Source organism: Bos mutus, chromosome 10 (genome assembly GCF_027580195.1).
Source record: "Bos mutus isolate GX-2022 chromosome 10, NWIPB_WYAK_1.1, whole genome shotgun sequence".
Taxonomy (NCBI): domain Eukaryota; kingdom Metazoa; phylum Chordata; class Mammalia; order Artiodactyla; family Bovidae; genus Bos; species Bos mutus.
Genome location: NC_091626.1, coordinates 29348495 through 29362936, shown reverse-complemented (window position 1 = coordinate 29362936; position 14442 = coordinate 29348495). Strand labels below are relative to the sequence as shown.

The 14442-nt window shown below is 48.7% G+C and overlaps 1 protein-coding gene across 1 annotated transcript in view; it reads right to left on the bottom strand.

Annotated features, from left to right (window-relative positions):
- TMEM229B (transmembrane protein 229B) overlaps positions 1 to 2358 on the bottom strand; it is a 42224-nt gene extending 39866 nt beyond the window's left edge. The window contains exon 1 of the mRNA XM_070377671.1: positions 2011 to 2358. The gene's annotated coding sequence lies outside the window, so the exon portion shown is untranslated. The remainder of the gene's footprint in view (positions 1 to 2010) is intronic.
- Between the last annotated feature and the right edge of the window lie 12084 nt (positions 2359 to 14442).

The window sequence follows — 14442 nt, the reverse complement described above, 5'->3', positions numbered from 1 at the left end:
TCACTTTAAAAGGGGGAGTCGGAGGTAGTATCATTTCCCCATCTTACGTTCAGTACATTTGAGAAACAGTCCATGGAAAAGCCCCTCTCTCCCCACTGTAAGTGGGGAGGTCAAACCTCTATATCATTATCCTCAGTTCGGAAAAGCTTGGGATAAACCCAAAGGAGAACTGAGCCATAGCTAAGAGGGGAGAGGGCCCTAAAAGTGGGGTTGGTGGTGCTCTCCAGTCTCGCACCTGCATGTGACTTCAGCCACAGGTTCCAGGGCCATATAGAGCTATAGCTCAGGGGACTTCATTTTTCCTGATATCCTTTACTGCATCCTCCCTCCTGTACCTTTAAGTGGCCAAAGTTAACACTAAATCAGCTTGTTATTTCCCTCCAAGGACCAGATAAATAAGTTGACCCAGCATTGACTGTTTCCCCAGTTACTCAACTCTGTCCCCAAATATAAAGCCTTGGGGAGGAGGGCCAAGCCTTATCTCAGCCCACCCCTTCATGTGTCCGACCAGGCCCACCTCTGGCCCAACCACTTACAGCATTAGTAGTTCATTTACAGGAGCAGACAGAAGAGTCACCCGGCCAGCCTGCCCCCACCCCTGGCAACACCACCCCCAATCCCACCCAGCGCATTCTGTCTCCACAAGCAAGCAGATGTAGCTTTGCCTTGCAACCAGTGGATAACCCGATTCTCAAAGGGCTGTCCTTTCTAAGAAGGCAATGGGCAATCCTGCCACAGGATGGAGCCGGGGGTCACATGCAAGGGGCTCAGAGCTGGAGGCACCTTCTTCTTGGAGACACAAGGTCGGGGACTGGGGACCTGGAAACTGGCTCATTTGCTTTCTATAGCAAAAGAGAAAAAGACACTCTATCCACCACCCCCCCCCCAATCCCCAGAGGGTGTTCAGCCCTCCCCTTGACCCCTCTCCCTGCTTACAGCAAAGAGAAAACCCCAAGCCTCCCGACTCAAGTCCCAAGGCCAGAATAACGGCTCATTTGTTACTGGGTGCTGAGAAGGCAGGAGACTTGTGAGCAGAGCCCCCAAGGTTACACTGGCGCAGCTCCCCAGGGTCCTGTTCTTTTCCTTCTGGGAGGGCTCCCAGTGGCATCAGAACAACCTGTCACCCTAAGCAGGTTGTACCCGAGGCAACAAAACAAACATACCCCCGAGGAAACTGAAGAGAAAGAGGGAGACATAGTCCAGGGAAGGAAGGAAGGGGGTCAGTTTCGACTGGACATAGAAAGAGGGAAAGGAAGACACCTGGGAAAGAGGCCAACGTCTCCCTCCCCTTGCGGTAATGGTCCCCATCCCAGCCCCGCCTCTCCCACAGAAGACCGGAGATCAGGGTGGGCAGATGGAAAGCCAGCAACCCGGGGGCTGGGCTGGGCTGGGCCCCAGGGCCGGCCCGGGGGAGGGGAGGACTAGGTGTGCAGTCCACCATCGCCTAGTTTTCCCATGCACCCTGGAGACAGGGTTCATCTAGGCACAGCTTCCTCCCCTTCAGAAAAGTCCTCAAACTCAGGAGGGCCCGTGGTTCCCACTCCCAAGCCTCTCTAGCTTCCACCCAGACTGACGCCCCCTCCGCCCTCCCGGGGCTTCGGGGATGCTCTCCGCGCGGAGGAAGAGGGGGTGTCAACCTTGTGCTGCCGGAGATCCCCGGCTGGCCCCTCTCCTCGCATCTCCCAGATGCCCCCTTTGTTTCTGGCGGTGAAAGTTGCCAAGGTGCACCCCTTCCCAACACGCCCCCCTGTGCGCCCATCCCCCGCAGGGAATCCAAGCCCGGGCGCACCATCTAATCTGCAGCTCTCTCTCTAGCCTGGGCACCGCAACGAAATCGAAAGCAAAGAGCAGGCGGGATCCGGCAGCGCCTCCAGCCTGGTCCCCCGGTCGCAGGGTCTTCCCCATCACCGCACCATCGCCCGCGCCCCCCGCAACTCGGCGCTGCCCGCCCCGCGTGGCCACTTCTCCCGGCGGCAGAAAGGCCTCTCTGCGGGCATCGAGGGCACCTACCGGTGCGGGGCCGGGATCGCGAGCCGGGGCAGGGCAGGGCCGGACGCCTGCCGGGCGCAGGTGCGGCCAGGAGCGCCGTCTCCCGGGCTCGCTCCCGCTCCTCCTCCCGCGCCGGGACTCGGGGCGCTCTCCTGCGCCGCCTGCTCCCCGCCCCCACGCCCGGCGTTCGGGCTCCCCCCGCGCCGATTTGCGGCTGCCCGTGCCTCCCCCACGCCGCCGGCCCTCCGGCGCCGCGCCTAGTCCCGCATCGTGTGTCGGCGCCCGCCGCGGCGCGGGGGTCGGAGGGCTGCGGCCGCCGCTGCCCGGGCCGAGCGGAGCCCCCGGCGGCGGCGGCGGCGGCGGCGGCGGCGGCACTCACCCATAGTATGGATGCGGTGCAAACTGCACATGCTCGCGTCTGACAGGCGCTCTGCCTCCGGCCCCGCTTAACTCCTTGCTCGCCCGCTCACCCGCTCGCCCTCCGGGTTCGCGGCCCGGCCGACTCCCTCGCCCCTCCCCCGCCTCCGGGAGTCGGCTGCGCCACGGGCGTCTGGAAATGCGCCCCCCGGTCCCGAGCGCGGCGCAGGGGGCTGCAGTGCAGAGCTCCTCTGCCTGCCGGGCCCCTGCCACCCCGCCTGCGTGTACGGTGTCTGAAGGAGCCCCGAGGAGAGCACCAGCCGGGACCCCTCACCTCCCTGCTTGTAGGAGTTGTGGGGGCACAACGTCCACTGTGGGTGTCCTGTGGGTCCCCGTTCCCCGAGGGCCACGGGCCACACGGCACTGCAGACCCACCAGATGTCAGCGCTGTGTTTTGTGCAGTCCATTCGTTGAAATAGGCCTGCAAGATGGGTTTTATTATCCCCATTTTCAAGATGGGAAAACTGAGGCCTGTGGAAGTTAAGGAATCTACCTAAAGGAGAGCCTGAACTTCCAAGGTTGACAGTTTGGTTTATACCACAAAGATTAAACAGAACATGTTCTTTCTTAAGTCAGTTGGGATCCTTCTATTGGAAGATGTAAAATAATGGATGCTATCTAGAAAACCTGGAGATTCTGACACGTGGATCAGTGGGAAATCCCTGACAGGAGGGCCAAAACTTGAGACAGGCCCCTCAGGTGGGTCCTAGGTCGTGCAGCAAGGCTGGGAAGGGAGTAGGAAGGCAATGCAACTACGTCAAGCATTTGGGTTTGGTACTGGAGCTACAGCCAAGAAGAAAGGACATTTTTACAATTTAGGGGTATCTTTTTGTCAATTATCTGTCTGGAGGGGGCACCCTTTGCTAATTCTCACAGGGACCCTATGTGTGCGGAGGCCTGATCAGAGAGGTCTGATGGCTGCTTCTCTCCTAGCCCTCACTCCCTTTTTAATCACATGCCACAGTGACAGAGAGTTCTCAGGGGTCCAAAGCAGCACAGAATCTTCTAAGGAAAGAAACCATCCAGCCAGTCTCACCCCACTCTGGATGAGAAGCTGAGCTGCTGTTCTAATCTGACCCGAAATTGTGGGTTTCTCAAACCTGCAGAGGAAGTGCACAGTCACGTGGTGCCAATGGCAAGAGCTCTTGGCTTCCCTGAGTTAGTTTCCTGCTCTGAGATGGAGGTAGTATGGCCTGGGTCATAAGTATATTGTGATGACCCAATAATGAAATGCATGTAGCATCCTCAGTACAGAAGGCCTTCCATAACAGGAGAATATTTTCTGCTGAGGGCAAAGCAGGGCTGGGGAGAAGGGATCAGGGCTACATTGAAGCCATGGGCTGTCCTAGGACACTGTCAGAGAGGCAGAAGACAGGCCCCTCTCAGGAACACCTTGCAAGAAGATACTTCAGTTAATCTGGCAGCAAAGCCCACCTGCTGAAGATGGACCTCCCTGGCCGCCCCCTTGCCTTGGAGTCCCTTTCTGCTCTGGTTTTCAATCTCTGGCTGGTGGCTGATCCCACTCCCTTCTGGCTCTGGGAGGCAGCATTGCGCAGAAGAAAGCATAACAGGCTGTTAAGGCAGAGGATCTGAATTGGAGGTGATTTATCCCTTAGTGTGCAGGGCTGAGCATCCACAATATTTTTTTTTTTCATCCACAATATCTTTAGGGCCCATAAAATTTTCTGAATTTCTTTTAAACTCAGAGGCAAAAAATAAACTTTGAGGTCAAAGAAAATGTTTTCCTATATAATTTTAGTTTAGAAGCCATAGTGTATGGAAGCCAATGGGCCAGTTATAGAAAATAAAAGAAGGAAGAGTTAGGAACTAAGGCCCAAGATCAGTGTGTGTGTGTGTCAGTCAGTCTCTACTTTATCCAGCTCTCCCATGGACTTCACTCCATCATCATGAGGGTCTTCCTCATTCTGAAATTAGGAATCATCTCTTCCTAACAAAAACATATACAATGCCTTACAGTTGACTTATCTTGTTTCTTGGATTGATCATTAATCCCCACTTTATAAATGAGGAAGTCAAGGCTCAAAGAGATTATATGGCTTGGTCAAGGTTATGTTGCTAGTAAAAGCGGAATGCATTTCAAACGCAAGTCTTCTGGCACCCTATCCAAGATCCATTCCATCTGTACGCCAAGTAAAGATCAGATGTGTACAGGACAGAGCTGTCTGCTGCAGAAGCAGACCTAAAAATACCATCTGTAGCAGTGAGTGGGTCCCCGGGCTTTTCACCCAGAGAATGCTGAGACATGCATTCATTGTTGTGAGAATGAGTAGAGAGGGTGACCCTGGGTGAAGGGAGGAAATGTATAATGGTTCTAGTCATTCAAGTACAGATTCAAGGTGGAGGGCCGTGGGACAAACCAAGCCCCACTGCACCAACACACACACCAGAGGATGCCAGCCCCTTTTTTGACTTCTTGTCTTATCCGAGCAACCTGGACCTGAGTTCAGACTCCACATCCTACTCAGGTGTCTTAAGGCAGTTTATTTAACCTTTCTGAGCCTATTTCCTCATCTGCAAAATGGAAATGGCAATAAAACGCAACTCCATGGCTGTTGCAAGCATAAATAAAGATAATGAACACATACAGACTTTGAAGTCCCTGCCACCACAGGCATTTAACGATCGTTCTCTTCACATCTCTCTTCTACCACTGGGTAGGAAAAAAGAGAGTCTTTCAAATGTCTTTGTAGTCTCTAAAGTACCTTGAAAATGTTAGGTCCTTAACCATATTTTCTGAAAGACAAGAACTTTTCTGCCCTTCTACAAAGCAAACCATCCATAAAGTGGTAGCTCTTGTCTACCATAAGTCATTTTCTTGATGACTTTCAAGGGGAACCAGAAAAACTTCTGCATACTCGTTAGAAAGGGTTGGTTTCCTGGGGGTTGCCCTCTGACCACAAGTCAGGAGAGATGTTGCTCAAGAGGGTGATTTCAGTGAAGGGACTGGGCCAGCAGCCAGAGCAGGAAGGACTTGGGAGGGGACCAAGGCGTGGAAACTGGAGGCCAAGAGATAACTGTATATGGCGTGTCACAGAATGCTGTGATGAGAAAAAGAGAAGTGAGGTAGGACAGAGGAAGCGCTGAAGTCAAAGGCTATCTTGAGCTTAGAGTTATTTGGAGCAGCTTAAAGGAAAATGGGCTTCCCAGGTGGCACTGGTGATAAAGAACCTACCTGTCAATGCAGGAGACACAAGACACACAGGTCGGGAAATCCCTGGGTGGGGAAGATCCCCTGGAGGAGGGCATGGCAACCCATTCCGATATTCTTGCCTGGAGAATCCCATGGACAGAGAAGCCCGGAGGGCTACAGTTCATAGGGTCACAAAGAGTCAGACACAGCTGAAGTGACCTAGCAGGCACACACAACAGGAAAATAATTTGGGTGAGAAAGAACTGGGGAACCTCCCCCCCAGGGGACCAGTCTTCCCTTACAAGCATACAGAAATCTTCCTGTTCTCTTTGAAAGTCATTATGAAAATTACTTATGGTAGACAGGAGCTACTGCTTTATGGATGGTACGCTTAGTGGAAGGGCAGAAAACTTCTTGTTTTCCAGAAGGTACAGGCATGGTCTAGGCAGTAAGAGAGGAAGACAAGATTTGCTGGAGTCTGAAAATGGGGTCGGGGGAGGAGTCTGTTTGTAACAGCCTTTTTTTCAAATAGGAAGGAAAGAGGCATAAAATTTAGAGGCATAAAGAGCCTAACTGGAAGAAATATGAACCTGGAACTTTTAGGATTCTTTGGTTGCAAGCAACAGAACCCAACTTTAGCTGTCTAAAAGGAATTTATTAGCAGGATATGATCAGATGGCCCACAGATTTGGAAGGAATGCTGGCTAAACAGACTTGAAAAGGCGAGGACCAGGACAGATTTGGGAGCCCAGGGAATTGGAAGTAACTGAGAGCCTCCTGGGGCTCTGCTGCCAGAACAATGGGACTTCAATTATTTTTATCACTTTTATCTGCTCAAGTGCAGGGTTAAGTTGGTGAAGTTTACCTAAGCTGAGTCTTGGATCCACCTCTCAGCCAGAGAAAGGCCAGAAGAATACCCTGATGTAAGCTCCACCAACGCCGCACATCACAATCCAGAGGAAGACAGGGAAATTGAAGTGTTATTATCCCAAGGGAGAGAAAGGCTGCTGGGCAGCCCCCGAAAAGAGGGTGTCCACGGTGTATGGGGGGGAGCAAGCAGCACAGGGGATGTGCACCTGACTCGGGGCCCCGTTACGTTCTCCGTTATGAGAGAAGGTGAAGGGAGAAACAGAGAGGCCTTCAGAAAGCAGCAGCAAACTCTGAAAAGTACCAGGACAGGCAGGCCTAGATTGCTGACTAAAATCACTGCTCGCTCTAGGGTGGGTATCGAGCTGGAGACAGGCCAACACTTTCGGGACTTTGCACAACTACAAGCTGTGCTCAGAAATGGATGAACTGTAATAGGGAAGCAGGTGCAATGGGTTATTAAGGACGTCCTCGAATGTTTGTTAAATGCTTCTGAGGAGTGGAAAAGTGGTACCAGCGGAGGGCTAGGAGGCATCAGGCCCCAGGGAAATGGTCAAGTTGACTACAGGTTTATCAGAAGGTTTGCTATTCACATGTCCATGCGGGAGAGGGGTGTGTGTACTTTCACCGAGCTCTCAAAATAAGGTATGTTACTACTTTAGGGATCTTTAAACGTCATGTCCTCTCTCTCTCTTTTTTTTTTTCCCAGTCATCAAAAAGAAAACACAGTGGATAAGAACTATGCAGTATTCATGAACACCTAGAGCCTGAAAATGAGGAACTCACTATATTCTGTGATAATGTGAATTCATCCATAAAGCATTAAGACATTAATGTGTGGGCACTAAGATAGCCCAGAAAATGAGCACAGGTTCATGAGACCAGCAGTAGATTAAGGGGTGGGGGGAGGCCAACGCTCAAAGAAATCAAAGCGAGAATATGAACATACATGGGAACTACACAACTTCATAGTCGTTAAGTGCGAGTTTAACTGTGACGGTGGGAAACTGGAGGAGGGGAGAAGCTAGAGTTGATTATGAAACTTGGGAATCATGGGGAGAGCCGTCCCCATCCCCAGCTGCTCTCATTTCCGACTCAGCAGTCAGTCCAGGTGCTGGGCAAATTTGAAAGAATTTCTACCCTGGAGATTAGAAACCAAACTCCCAGCTAGTCACCTCCCCTCTGTGCCTCCCTCTGCCAGGATACAAGGAGCTCAGTCGTCTGAGGAGGGACAAAGGAGTATTGTTAAGGCGAGCCTGGTTAGGAGAAGGCTTTGCAACTAAAAGCTTTTATGCTGCTATCTAAGCCCTTCAGCCTGGGGGAGTGGGGGTGGGGGGGGGGACTCTGTGTGCCTGTCCCAACTTCACTGGATCAGTTCAAAGAGAAATTTCAGCCTGAAATTTTTGATTGCAGAATAGCTTAGGACTCGGCAGCATTAATAGGTTAAGAATTTCTATCACAACATCTCATCCAAGACCCAATTCCTGGTCCCATTATGTCCTGAGATGGGTTAGAGTGGCAAAATCTTTTTTTTTTTTTTTTAAGATTTGCGTTAAAGAAGTTGTCCCATAGGAGCTGACTGAGAGGCAGCCCAGCTTGGGGGTGACAGTGTGGGTAGATGGGTGGGGGTGTTGGGACTGTACTACCTAAGGTAGGATATAACCAGTATCCATTCTTTTTACGGTCTTTGTCCTGCCCCTTGTAGAACTCTGCCAACTTCAGGAAGGGCTGCACAAGCCTGAGGGGTGGATGATCTCAGGGATTCCATCTTGTCTGACACATGAGTTCAGGTGAGGTGTCCCATTAGTCTCAGATGCTCACTAATTAATAAGTTTTATATCTATTCTCTTCTCTGGTATTGTGCTGTCATGAGGACTGGACTCCTGATTTGCAGAAAATTGTTACTCAGTTCAACAACCATTAACACACATGAGCTGTGTTCAGGAGTAGGGTCATGGAGGTAAAAAGATTGAGACCTAAGCGTTTGGATATGGGGACACTACACAAGGGTCTCTAACAGGGACCCCACACTCCTAGGGACTTAAATTTTCTCCCTCCCATGGAGTCCAGTTCAGTCCAGTCCACTCAGTCGTGTCCTACTCTGCGACCCCATGGACTGCAGCATGCCAGGCATCCCTGTCCATCACCAACTCCCGGAGTCTTCTTAAACTCATGTCCATTGAATTGGTGGTGAAAGGCAGTGATTATTAGTGTTCTAAGATGGAATTGTTTTCTTGCCAGGCTTTATCCCTACAGCACTTGATTTGTAAAGCAACTTTCAGGCACTGGCTCAATATTGACTAGTATTTGCAAATTTGTACATTTCTTTCTGTCAAAGGACCCTTTGCCCTTCTTTCTTGCCCATGACTTAGGTCAAAGTTTGCTTTTGTTTAATGCCCTTCAGCAAGATACAGACTTGGGACAGGGCACTGACATCTTTAGTGGGATTTTCCATACATATGAGTCGTAATGATGTCAGGTATAGAGCTGTGACCTCCCTGGAGAATACAGCAGAGGGATCTAGGGACAGGGAAGGAAGAATAGTGGGGTTCCCCAAGACTTAAAGGAAGACCACAGAGGACTGAGTGCTTCGTTATGGACCTCCGTGTGTGTTCTTAGCATCGTCGAAGAAGGGAACTAGTTGCTCCAGGCCTCATCTTAACCTCGTAAATGCCCTTATGGGCAGCTGTATGATGGGAGGTTAACACTACCCCATATCCTAGCATTTTTACTATTGAAATCCAAATTCATGTTGTAGGAAGACACTGGACCCAGTGGATCCCACCCTCTAGCTTAACTGAATGGAGCTGGATGATGGCCCAACACTCTAAGAATGTTGAAGGAAGGGTCATGAGTGTCTCTGGTGCTGCAGTCAAGGAGCGTGGATGAGCGTAGGTGGGTGTGGAGGAACGAGAAGAGTAGAGGGAAGGAACAGGGGCTCCAGACTTTCTTCCTGAGATCATGCACCATGTTGCTCCCAGCCAGAGGCTCACAAAGTCTATCCTCTGGACCACACCCAACTAGCTTCACAGTCCTTCTTCCCTCAAGTGGACACCAGGGCTGAATGCATCATTTCCCTTGCAGGATGTAAAATGGGCTTGGGTTAGAATTAGACCCAACTTAACTCCGTCCCCAGACTTGTGTCTGCTCCTTCAAGACCTGGACAACTTCCAGACCACAAGAACACAGTGTATAAGAGGAATCCAGTAATGCTGTTGTGGGCATAGCTTAATTGCTCTGAAGAGGTAACAGGATCCGGGCAATATCAAAAGCATGTGAGTCCCCTCTGATCTCAGAATTGGTCCCCAGCTCCTCCCCTTGTCATACCCCTGCCCAGGATCTTCACCAACTGGAGACAGTGAGTTGACATTAAACGTGAAGGATGGGAGGTTATGAGGCAGGTTCTTTGACTGGTAGATTGTAGCTTTCTTGAGTTAGTTGTCAACTTCCCTCGACTTTATACTTTACTGATGAGATCCATATTTTTTAAACATTTTAATAGCTTTATTAGAAAAATTATCTATACTCCTTGTAAAACATTCACATAATATAAAAAGAACAAAAACTAAAAATATTACACCAGATTTCTACACCCAAATATAATCAGATAATCACCATTAATGTTTTGGGGGGAAAGCTGTCTACCCATATTTATTTATGTATAGTTTTATATACATATATATATATATAACTATAGATAGATAAATATATACAACTATATGTGTGTGTGTGTATTTACATATATATATATAGGCTTCCCAGGTGGCTCAGTGGTCAACAATCTGCCTGCCAACACAGGAGACACAGGAGGTTCAAGTTCTAACCCTGGGTCAGGAAGATCCCCTGGAGAAGGAATTGGCTACCCACTCCACAATCTTGCCTGGATAATTCCATGGGCAGAGGAGCCTGGCAGGCTATAGCTCATGGGGTCGCAAAGAGTCGGACATGACTGAGTGACTAATCACAGCACATACATAGTTTTACATAAAGTAAATTATATTAAACATACTTTTCTGGAAACTGTTTCACTTGACATTAATAATGAATTTGTTCCGTTTCAATAAAAACAATTCCTCAACATAAATTTTAATGGCTGCATAGTATTTTATTTTCTAGACGAATTTTAATAATTTATTTACTGGGTTCCAACTGATGAACATTTAGGTTGTATCCTTTTTTCTTTACTCTGTTATTATTGCTGCTATAAATATTTGGGGCAACACAGTCCTTTGAAGCATCCTTCTCCTAATGACAAAAATACTAAATGATGTAGCTTGAGAAAGGGCTCAAGAATCATAAAACCCTGTCAGTGAGAACAGCAATTTGGAGTGGAGGAAAAGGTCTTAGAAAATATTTAGTGATCCTCACCTGTATAAATGGTTTCCAATCTTATGTATATTACTACATATGTACATGACTATCGCACTGGCTTAAGTGGCAAGTTTATTTAGAATTATTTCTCATTCTGAATATCCAGTGAATTTATTTCAACACTAAAACTTTGCTTCCCAAAAGAACTGTGTTCTTCCCAAGAGAGGCTTTGTTCCAGAGATCCTGCATCCACGTAAGTACAACTCCCTGTGCCCTGCAGGGAGATTCCTTCTTGCAGGGTCAGGCCATTCCAGAAGCCATCTGAATGTTTCCCCAGTGGCCAATGGGGCGATGCATAGTGTTTGGAAGGAGCAGCAGTCACATGTCACCCCTACAGCAATGCCTGTTGGTTTCCCATCATAGGAGCCTGTGTGTTCTGCTCCCTTGCTTCAGTTCAGTTCAGTCGCTCAGTTGTGTCCGACTCTTTGCGACCCCATGAACCGCAGCACGCCAGGCCTCCCTGTCCATCACCAATTCCCAGAGTCCACCCAAACCCATGTCCATCGAGTCGATGATGCCATCCAACCATCTTATCCTTTGTTGTCCCCTTCTATACCTGCCCTCAATCTTTCCCAGCATCAGGGTCTTTTCAAATGAGTCAGCTCTTCGAATCAGATGGCCAAAGGACTGGAGTTTCAGCCTCAACATCAGTCCTTCCAATGAACACTCAGGACTGATCTCCTTTAGGATGGACTTGTTGGATTTCCTTGCAGTCCAAGGGACTCTCAAGAGTCTTCTCCAACACCACAGTTCAAAAGCAGCAATTCTTTGGCGCTCAGCTTTCTTTATAGTCCAACTCTCACATCCATACATGACCACTGGAAAAACCAGAGCCTTAACTAGACAGACCTTTGTTAGCAAAGTAATGTCTCTGCTTTTTAATATGCTATCTAGGTTGTTCATAACTTTCCTTCCAAGTAGTAACCATCTTTTAATTTCATGGCTGCAATCGCCATCTGCAGTGATTTTGGAGCCTAGAAAAATAAAGTCAGCCACTGTTTCCACTGTTTCCCCATCTATTTGCCATGAAGTGATGGCACCGGATGCCATGATCTTAGTTTTCTGAATGTTAAGCTTTAAGCCAACTTTTTCACTCTCCTCTTTCACTTTCATCAAGAGGCTTTTTAGTTCTTCTTCACTTTCTGCCATAAGGGTGGTGTCATCTGCATATCTGAGGTTATTGATATTTCTCCTGGCAATCTTGATTCCAGCTTGTGCTTCTTCCAGCCCAGCGTTTCTCATGATATACTCTGCATACAAGTTAAATAAGCAGGGTGACAATATACAGCCTTGACGTACTCCTTTTCCTATTTGGAAGCAGTCTGTTGTTCCATGTCCAGTTCTAACTGTTGCTTCCTGACCTGCATACAGGTTTCTCAAGAGGCAGGTCAGGTGGTCTGGTATTCCCATCTCTTTCAGAATTTTCCACAGTTTCTTGTGATCCACACAGTCAAAGGCTTTGGCATAGTCAATAAAGCAGAAATAGATGTTTTCTGGAACTCTCTTGCTTTTTCAATGATCCAGCGGATGTTGGCAATTTGATCTCTGGTTCCTCTGCCTTTTCTAAAACCAGCTTGAACATCAGGAAGTTCACGGTTCACATATTGCTGAAGCCTGGCTTGGAGAACTTTAAGCATCAAAAAAAGATACCAAGGGAACATTTCATGCAAAGATGGGCTCAATAAAGGACAGAAATGGTAGGGACCTAACAGAAGCAAAAGATATTAAGAAGAGGTGGCAAGAATACACAGAAGAACTGTACAAAAAAGATCTTCATGACCCAGATAATCACGATGGTATGATCACTCACCTAGAGCCAGACATCCTGGAATGTGAAGTCAAGTGGGCCTTAGAAAGCATCACTACAAACAAAGCTAGTGGAGGTGATGGAATTCCAGTTGAGCTATTTCAAATCCTGAAAGATGATGCTGTGAAAGTGCTGCACTCAATATGCCAGCAAATATGGACAACTCAGCAGTGGCCACAGGACTGGAAAAGGTCAGTTTTCATTCCAATCCCAAAGAAAGGCAATGCCAAAGAACTCTCCCTTGCTTACCTCCCTTCAATATGTACAAGACCTGTCTGAGGCGCTACCTGATTCCTTAGGGTGGACTCGATTCTGCAAGGGGAAAAGAATTAGTGCTCCCTCTTCTGGGCCTGGATCAGGAAATTGAGAACCTGGAAATGTGGCTATTCCTCTTTGGAAAGGTACACTATCCTTAGGACCTCTCCAAGAACTCCAAAGCTCACTTTTACATGAGAAAAGCCCAGTTCATGCATAGATTCCATCAGTGTTCTGAGTCAAGCCATCTGATTCCAGCTCTGTGTCCTGTAACTTTATCTGTGGCACAGCAAAGATGATTCTTAATGCTCAATTTGCACTTTGTGCAGAAGAGACTCTTCCTGTGCCCTCCTCTTACGGCACAGTTGGGTGAGAGATGCTTGGAATAAGTGCCAAGCTGATGGTCTGTGTGTGCATGCTGGAGCCACCCAGCTGGGAGAAAGGAGAATGTTCTATCTATCTCTACTTCACCCTAGTCTTTTAATACCACTAAATTCTCCAATCCCCTTCCCTAAAAATATGTAAAACTGAACAAGGACAAAGGATACGGAATTTAAAGTTTCCACTTTAGGGAGAGCTTAAAGCCTCATGAATCACTTTTCAAAGTGTCCAAAGCCCACAGTGGTCTGATCAGAAGGGACACAGCCCTAGGTGTGGCTGGAAGCAGGAAGGCACCGGCTCAGGGTCTTTTCGGGAAATAAGCCATACCCACCACTAGATGGCGCTGAGAGATGGCCTCCAACGTCCTAGCAGGTAAGTGGCTCACACCCAGGACTTTGAGATGGAAGACAGGTTATGTTGCCTGGATTAACCCCTCTTCACAAAAAGGAGTTTGCAATAAGAGCTTCTGATAGGATATAAGCCCTGACACTTCTCATAAAAAAAAACCCCTGAGCCTAAGCCTGATGATCAGAAGCACAGAAGGCAAAGGTGTGATTGATCAAGGGAGACCTGCTGGTTTCATGCTAAACCACCCGGGAATGGAGGAACTGCTGCAATGACTGTGTCTTCTCATCCGTTCAGGTATTTCTGGTCTTCCTTTCTCTGTGAATTCCCCCAGAATTCAGTGTGTTGGCCCGCTCTTAACAGCAACCACATCCTGGAGGTGCCCTGCAGGGTAATGCTGTATTCCTGAAGCAGAGGGAACTCCCAGCCTTGTGTGGCGGTCACCACCTCAGTCCATAGGCCTGTCCCAGTCAAAGCAGCTGCTTAGAAGGGAAGCCAAGCTGCCATAGCACCTGTCACCTACTTGGACTTGGCCCCTGCCCAGGCCCTCCTGCCCACTGATGTGAGCAGCCATTGTTTTCATCTGGGATGAACGTTGAAGGAGAAAAAGACAGCTGGTTTCAAACCACAGTGTTCCAAGTTCTGAAATGATCTATCAATAGAATCCCAGTTAGATGGCTGGATTTACCAGATGCTCATGCCCTGAGCTCCATCAGCTCCAAATTTAGCTTTTCTTTCCCCCTCCCTGCCATCTCCTCTCCCCGATTTCCTCCCTCATCCTACCTAGCCCCCCTCCTCCTGGCTCTTTCTTGCCTTGGGAGCCCTCAGCTACACTGGACAGATCATTCCGCATTGATAA